Below are 8,327 nucleotides of genomic sequence, written 5' to 3'. Positions count from 1 at the left end.
GTACAGCCTGGTTCTGGCTCTTCCCCCACCCTTGCCTGAGTGTTGTTCCAAAGGCTCATTCATTCAGCAAACCTTTATTGATTTTCTCCTACATGCTAGACAAGGTGCTGGAGTGCTAGACACTGCAGGGGTGGGCGTGGGAGGGGTCTTCTCAGTCTGGGGGCGGGGAGGCAGACATGTAAGCAAACACCACCACAAGGCAGAGTGTGATAAGGGCTAGGGTGGCAAGGTGGACCTTTTTGATCCCTGGGTGACAGCCCGGTCACACTGACCTGGCTGCCGGCGGACTGCCATCCACCTTTGGCCACTCATGTCCTAGATGCCCCACCAGTGCCCCTGCCCTGCCTTAACTGGGCCCAAAGCATTCCCTGTGATGAATCAACAGGAAAGAATGCTCTCAGCCTTGGGTCGGTGGCAGCAGCAGTAGCCCAGCCCCTCCCCCAGGGACAATGAGGCAGCTGTGGGCTGCGGTGCCAGGTATGCCTCGGCCCACTCCCCATGCCCAGCTACCTCTCATGCCTGGCCAGGAACAACAGAGAGGGCTCGGAAACATGGGCCCCGCCTGCTGCCAATCACCGGCCTGGCTGCCCAGAGCTAAAAATACCCTGGAAGCCCAAGAATGAATGGATGTTGCCCGGAAGTCCTGTAACCTGCAGCACTCTGGGCAGAGGCTGAGGCTGGGGAGCAGTGGAAGGAGGGATATCTCAGGGTGTCCCTGTCAGTCCCCCTCCTTGAGAAGTGAGGGGCTGGAGTCCCAGGCCCAGCCCCGTCCTTGACTAGTGGTGAGATTGTCTCAGCTGAGTGGCCATCTCCTCATCCTTAAATGCTATTGCTGTGGGGGTCACATGGGACAGTTCCTTTCATCTCAATAAGCTTTGAATTGATAGAGACTGCCTGCTTCCTCCTTTGTGCCTGACTGTGCTCACAGCCTCAGCAGCTCTAAGACCCTCTGCTGCACTCTTGATGTATAGGTCTGTGTCCACCTTGACTTTGGGGGCCCTTTGAACTTCTTATTTATCTCTAAACCCAGTTTCTATCACAGGGTTTGGTACATAGAAAGTGCTCAGTAAGTGCTGGTGAATTAAATAAATGGACCTACTTTGCGCTGGTTCTTGAGACAGAGCTGGGGAGATGAAGACAAGCCAGATGTGATCCCTGTCCCCAAGGAATTTGCAGAGCAGTGGGGGAGACAGACCCAAACCAACCAAAAGACAAGACATCATTGTCATCATCATGACGGCTAGCAGGAGTGGAGCAGTTATTCTATGTATTATCTCATTTAATCCGCTTAAAATCCCTGTGGACAATACTTTCATCACCCTCCTTTTACAGATGATGAAACTGGAGCACAGAGAGGTTAAGTGATTTTTCCAAAGTCACACAGCTGTTTTCTGCAGAGGGTAGCAAGTAGTAAACTGTAGTGGAAGCACATGCCTGTGAGAGTCCAGAGGAGAGAAGTCTGAGGATTGAAGGCTTTGTGGAAGGAGATCCTTGAAGAATAAATACTATTCACTAGGTAGAGAGGTGGGAAAGTGGGGTGGTCACGAATAAAGCTTTGGAAGCCACAGAGAGCACTGTAGGTCTATCTGCATGGATTTACTAAAGTCAGGAATAGCCAAGATGCAGGGAAGGAAGGAGAGCAGTTTGGTCCTTGGATGTCAGAGGGGCAGGGAGGCAAAGTATCAGGAGATATCCCACCTCCCTTTGCCCCTCACCCAGTCCTACAGGGCCCCAGGGTGTAAGCATCACCATCTGCCCGCCTCTCCCAGGTTGAGGAGCCGGGAGGTTGAACAGTAGCTAACACGAATCTCTTCCCCACTGGGCATTCCTCAACCCTTCCCAAGTCAGGGCCTGTGCTTTCCTTCCAAGTGAGAAGGCCAGAATCTCCTGCAGAAAGCTATGACCTAGGGATGTTGCCAGCAGCACCTGGGGAGAACCTGGCTAACGTACCCAATGCCATGCCTGCTCGGCAAACTTTCCCCTTAAGCAGCCTTCAAGACTCAGTGCAGCCCCACCTCCTTTGAGACTCGGTATGGAGGAAATTGTACAGCTTGATACTCAGGGGACCAGAGTTCTAATTCTGACTGAACTGTGTGGCCTCAGGCAAGTCATTTCGCCAAGCCCCAGGTACAGACTCCCGCATCCATTTGTCCTGCCTTTGCCTCCCTGCCCCTCTGACATCCAAGGACCAAACTGCTCTCCTTCCCTCCCTGCATCTTGGCTATTCCCGACTTCAGTAAATCCGTGCAGATAGACCTTCCTAACATGTTGTGCCCTAGCTCAAGAATCTTCAATGGCTCACCGTTGCCCACAGATACCCCACTGTTGCCCCTCCTGTTCCTTCTACTCCTTTCTTCTTCTGAGTTCATTTTCCATGTTCTGTCTATCCTTCAGGCCTAACTCAGCTTCCAACTCCTTGCAATTCGTCTATGAAACTATGTATGAATTCTTTTAAAGTATAAGGTGCTGGAAGTCATGCAGCTGAACCAGGTGCAATCCCTGCCCTCGAATTGCTCACCGCCTAGTGAGAGAGATGACTCAAAGACACAGCATTGATGAGAAGTAGCTTGTGATAACAGAAAATGGGACACGTGGGGAGAAGAGACCATTTAGACATAGGACAGGCTACTCCTTGGCTGAGAGCTGTTTAACCAGGTGCAGGGCTGTTCAGGGAGGCGATGGGAGCTGCGGGGACTTTGAGAAGTCTTGGGGGATTGGGGAGTGAAGAGATGGATCTAGCAAGGCTGGAGGGGCTAGCCAAGGAGATGGTTTCTGGGAACAAAGAAGAGACGAGCTGGCTATAGTAAGGAGAGGAAATTGGAGGGGAGAACAGAGTTGATCAAATAGAAATTTTAGGAAGTTTTGCTTTGTGATATTCAATGTCACATTCCCCCATTCTTCTGAAACCTTCAGAAAAAAAATCTCCATTACTTAATAATGTTTGCAATTGGATGGGCCCACCCCAGCATTTGCAGGTCGTGGCCTTAAGTCAGAGGCCTCATACCTTATGTGTAAGTATCTAAGAGTTAAATATCAAGCTACTCATTGTCAAATAAGACACAGTCTCTCCTTTTGCCTTGACAAATGCACTATTTGAAAGACCTGTAAGGCCAGGTTTGAATGCAGAACTTTCCAGTCCTTGGAATTCTGTATGGAACATATTATTACGAGGAGTGTCTAACCCTGTCCCTGAGCTCCGTGTGGCCCACCCCCTCCTTCTCTCACCCTACACAGCAAGGGGCCTTCTGCTGTGACAGGAGCATGTACAAACTGGGCTCCGTCTAGACCTTCACAGTAGCTGCCCTTTGGCCACCCTGAGCCTGGGTGCGCAGCCTGGAGGAGCAGTCTGCACTCAGGAGGAAGGGCTGGAAGCAGGCTCTGGCCCCCTGGGCAAGAATTCATGGAGCACAGGTGTGGAAATGAGGTGGGGCTTCTAGTGGGCACATCCTTTTGGCTATGTTATCTCTGTGCTCTGTGAGAAGGGGCACGATTGGACAAGGGCCATGGTGATGCCCTCTAAAAGCATGGAGGACCAGAGGAGGGACCCTTTGTCCAGGTCTAAGGACAGCTGTGGGAGGTGGGAGGCAGGAGGGACAATATGAAGGTAGGAACACGGCTTAGAGGTGGTTCCTGGGAGTGGGGATGGGGTGTCAAGTAACTCAAGTTATGTTTAGAGAGCTGTGGTCCATTTGACCCCAGAGCCCGGTAGGAACCTCATCTTAGCTTGGCAAGTTTGGGGGCACTAAAGCTTTCTGAGGAGGGTAGGGAGTTGGGGTGGGGGATTAATTAGAGCTGGGCTACAGGACTTTAATCTTCCATGGTGCTGTCTTGAGCTGGTATTTAACTCTTCACAGATTCATACTTTTCATGGTGGGGCAGGTAGTCTAGGGAAGGGAGGTGTCTTGGAGGGGGCACAGAGAGGATCTTAAAAATCTATAAGCTGCTAAAAGGCAGAGAACCCAACTTAGATACCCCCAATCCCACCTCCACCCCTGGGATTCCCAGCAGAAAGGCCCTGAGGTTCCCACAGATGTTTGGGCATTTGATTTCATTTGTTTACAATAGCTTAATGTACATCTTGGCCCCACAGCCTTATCCCCAGCCCCGCCCCGCCCCCCCAAAGATACAGGCTCTCACCTCATTACTCCATGTCCTGTCTTTCAGTCCTTGCCTGAAGGTCATCTCCATCATCATTTTCTCCCTCTCCCTCCAGACCTGCCTTCCTCCCTGCTCTCCCCCTTTCTCTCTCTACCTCTTCCTTTCAGCCACACACCCCTCTCTAGACTGTCCCCAATTTTTCTCCAATTCCCTTAAGAATATCTCCCCTTCTCATCCTCTCTCCCCCACATGCCACCTACAAACCCACGTTTCCCTGTCTCAGCAGCTAACATAGGCGCGGTACCTAGACGTGCTTCTGTCCAGGTACATGAAAGCCATCAGTTCTGGGGGAGATGAGATGGAATGAAGACACAGTGCCACAGCCCCAAAACTCCCCAGGTCCCTTCAGAATCTCACACAGGTCCGACGGACCTTCTCAACTGCCAGTAATTGAACCCCTTTTTCCTCAAGCAACACCGGACAAGTCAAATTAAAAAAACATTTCTTTTTCCACACTGTTTTCCTGGATCTTTAAAAATAACTAGTGTAGTAACCACATTGCTCCTCTCAGTTCCTCGTGGCAGATGAAGTCGATAGGCCTTAGCGGGCTAGCCTGGGAACCTCACGGCCCATCCAGCATCTTCCCAGCCTCTTCTTAGCCCCTTTAGGAAGATCATTGATGATCTGGGAACAGAGCCAAACTGAAGGCTAAACTGATCCTAGCCCTGGATCAACCAGTTGTGAATTACTTCTAGAATTAGTGGAGGCAGTGAAGGGAAATATGAATTCAGGAACAGAGCTATTGATTAAAGAGAGGTACACATGGCCTAAACACAGTTTTGTATTCTCTCGCATCTGAGTTTGTTTTTGTATAGCTTTGCAAACATTTTAAAGTTTCTCGAGGAACTGGTTTTATCTTCTCAATTAGAATATAAGATCATTCGAGACTGGGACAGACAGAAGGGTTAATTTTCATGTAACCAGCCAATGTTCAGCTTCTAGGAACCAGGAGGGGGCAGCAAGGAGCTGTCCGGGTCAGGAATTCTCTTGACCTGGACTGCCAGGGGGAAGAAGGTGGGGACCTGCCAGGGTAGAGGTCAAGGGAAATCTCCAGATGAAGCAGGACCTAAGACAAGATCAGGCCCAGAGAGCTAGAGATGAGATGAGTAACCATCTCATTAAAGGTCGAACTGGGAGTGAGGATGGGGGGTGCAGGAGAGAGAAAGCCCTACTAGAAGGCAGGGCTAATCTGATGAGCCTATTCAGACAGCACCAGACAGAAAGAAGCAGGCCTGGCAGCCTCACACCCTAGTCCGGCAGTTCTCCGAGTGTGGTCCCAGACTAGCAACATCAGCATCACCTGGGAACCTTTAAGAAATGCTGATTATCAGGCCCTACCCCAGACCCACTCAATCAGAAACTCTGGGGATGGAGCCCAGCATCTGCATTTCACCAAGTCTTCCAGATAATTCTAATGCCTGCTGATATTCAAGAACCACCTCTATAGTCCACGCCCTTGAAAAATGTTTGCATTGGCAGAGCCTAGACCCCTGTGGATGCCTTGTTCCTTGGAGTCCCAGATCTGACTGGCAGGCTCGGCCCTGTCGGAGGCCTTTTTTTGTTAAGAGGAGCCTCCTTCACATCTGATGGACTGAGTCTTTGGGGGTCGAAGTCTTCTCCATCGCAGTTATGCTGGGGTGGGAGGTCCATGTCTTCTGTCCTACACAGAGTTCTACAAGGACCTCTATGTCTCCAAGGAGTGTGTCATTGGTGGAGGGAGTCCTCATTATTGTCCACGGGAGGTCAGGCCAACATTTAGATTCTGGCAAGACCTTTCTCCACAACAGGAATTTCACCGTCTATTCAACACCACAAAAATCCATGCCATTGTGAACATCACACTGAAGTCAGATCTGGGAGGCCAGTTGGCCAACAAGTGTCATTCAGGCCTAAGATGTCCCCCAGCTTGTGGCAGGCACAAGGGACCTGGAGCCTGTTCCAGTTGCCCTCTGCTCCCCAGTAGCTGATCTTGGTTTTCATAATTCTCAGTGGATCCCGAGTTGCAGGAATAATTCTTAGTCTTGGACCATTCTGGATACATCAGTGGCCAAAGAAGAGTTAAATAGCTACAAGATTGTTGATTTGTTCACAAAAGAAACTGCCCAGAAAGGACAAGAAAAGCTTCATTTCTTAGCCGTTAACTGAAAACCACTTTTCTTAGGGCAACTTGACCTCTAATGTGTTGACCAAACTATCCAGAAAAAATGTAGATAAACGACACCTCCTTTTAGCATTGAGTGCTAGTAAATAAGGCAAGAGAGAAGGAATTCCACCAAGATATTGGCAGAAACTTAATTTCTTAGATGAAATAATTTCCTCTCTTCATTACCAATTAATGAGCATAAGATTCTGCCCACCAGCACACTTTGAATTACTGTCACTGTGGTGAGGTGGTGTGACAGGAACTTGGTGTAACGCCTCTGCCTTTACAAGGATTTGTGAACCAGAGCTAATTGGTGAATGTGTCTCATTCAAGTTGGGGTGTTATCCTGTATTAAATATTGGGCATGGACCCATCATGTTTGTACAGACAACGCTTTGCTAGGCATGCTGGGGACACAGAGAGGTAAAGAAAAGACCCAGTTCCTGCCCTCAATGTAAGTCACATAATTCATGAGTTATATTTATATCATTATATGAATTATGTGACTTACGTCAGCCAGTGAAATCTGTTTGTATAGATGAGATCATTCATTTACTTGTGTGTTCAACAGATATTTATTAAATACCTATTGTTTGTATAGCCACTTTGGGCATTCTAGAAAAGTAAATATAACCCACATCTGGGCTCCAGGGTACTACTGGGTCATTAATGGTAAAGGCCCTATTTTCCGGGTTTTAGTCTCTGTTATTCAGGTAGCATGTCTAGTGCCACTCCCCACCCCCATCAAAGTCTTACTCAGTTTACATGCAGTAGTTTTCCGGGGGTGGTCAACAGGTGCTCATAAAACAGCCGATGGTTAAACTGCAGCATCTTCCATAATTTTCCACAACAGCTTTGTGCCCTCGCCTCCCCCACCGCTGATATGTTACCTGAGAAGCTTCTTGATAAAAATGTCAAGTATTTGTGGCCAGTGCTCACTGCTTCCAGGACTCCAATGACATGAATGATGATTAGACCTTTTGTTAGAGCCCCAGAGTTCCCTGAGACTTTGTTCCTTCTTCTTTTAAAGTCTTCTTTTATCTATGTTGTTCACATTAGGTCATTTCTATTTTTCTATGTTTGAATCCACTGATTCTTTCCTCTGTCCTCTTCCTGCTGTTCTTGAGCTCACGCACGGAGATTTTAAATTTTGGTTATTGCATTTTTCTATTCTGAAATTTCCTTTTGGCTCTTCTTTGTATCTTCTTTTTTCTTCTGAGACTTTCTATTTCTTTGCTGAGACTTTTTATTTTTCCATTTGTTTCAACTGTGTTTGTAATTGTTTGTTGAAGCATTTTTAAGATGGCTGCTTTAAAATCTTTGCTAGATAATTCTAACATCCCTATCACGTTGGTGTTGGTATCTCTTCATGGTTTTTTTCATTCAGTTTGAGAGCTCCCTGGTTCTCAGTACAATAAGTGGTTTTTGATTGAAACTTGGGACATTTTGGGTTATTATGTTATGACCTGAGGATTTTGTTTAAACTTTTTGTTTTAACTGGTATTTTTCTGACAGCGTCAGTAGGGGACAAGCGGGTACCATCTGTTACTGCTCAGTCAGGGTGTAAGTCCATGTTCCCCATCCAGCCTCCCTTGACCCATGAGGGGAGGGCTCTGTGTTATAGCTTGATCAGCTAGCTCCTTGAGAGGCCCCCACTGATACTTCCCTTGGCTGCGTGGAGTAGGAGTGCCTTGTTGCTGCTCCTCAAATGTCCTTCACTGGCACCACAGGTGGTAGGTCACCTTGTTACCACTGGGTGGTGATGAAAGTCCGGACTCTCAGCTAGGCCTTCTCTGAGACTGTCCCATTGGGGAGGGAACGAGATGCCTCCTTATTATTGGATAGCAGTGGAAATTCAGGTTCCACTGACACTGTGGGAGAGGGTTGAGGATGAGAGGAAGCTCATTACCACTTAGTGGGATGCAGAACCCAGCTTCCTACTCAACCTTTTGTGATTGCCCCCTGCATGAGAGTGGAGATTAGGTGTCTTGTTACAGCCTGGTAAGGCTGAAATCCAAGCTCTCCA

Source organism: Pteropus medius, unplaced genomic scaffold (genome assembly GCF_902729225.1).
Source record: "Pteropus medius unplaced genomic scaffold, Ma_sr-lr_union100, whole genome shotgun sequence".
Classification (NCBI taxonomy): Eukaryota; Metazoa; Chordata; class Mammalia; order Chiroptera; family Pteropodidae; genus Pteropus; species Pteropus medius.
This window is presented reverse-complemented; position numbering follows the sequence as displayed.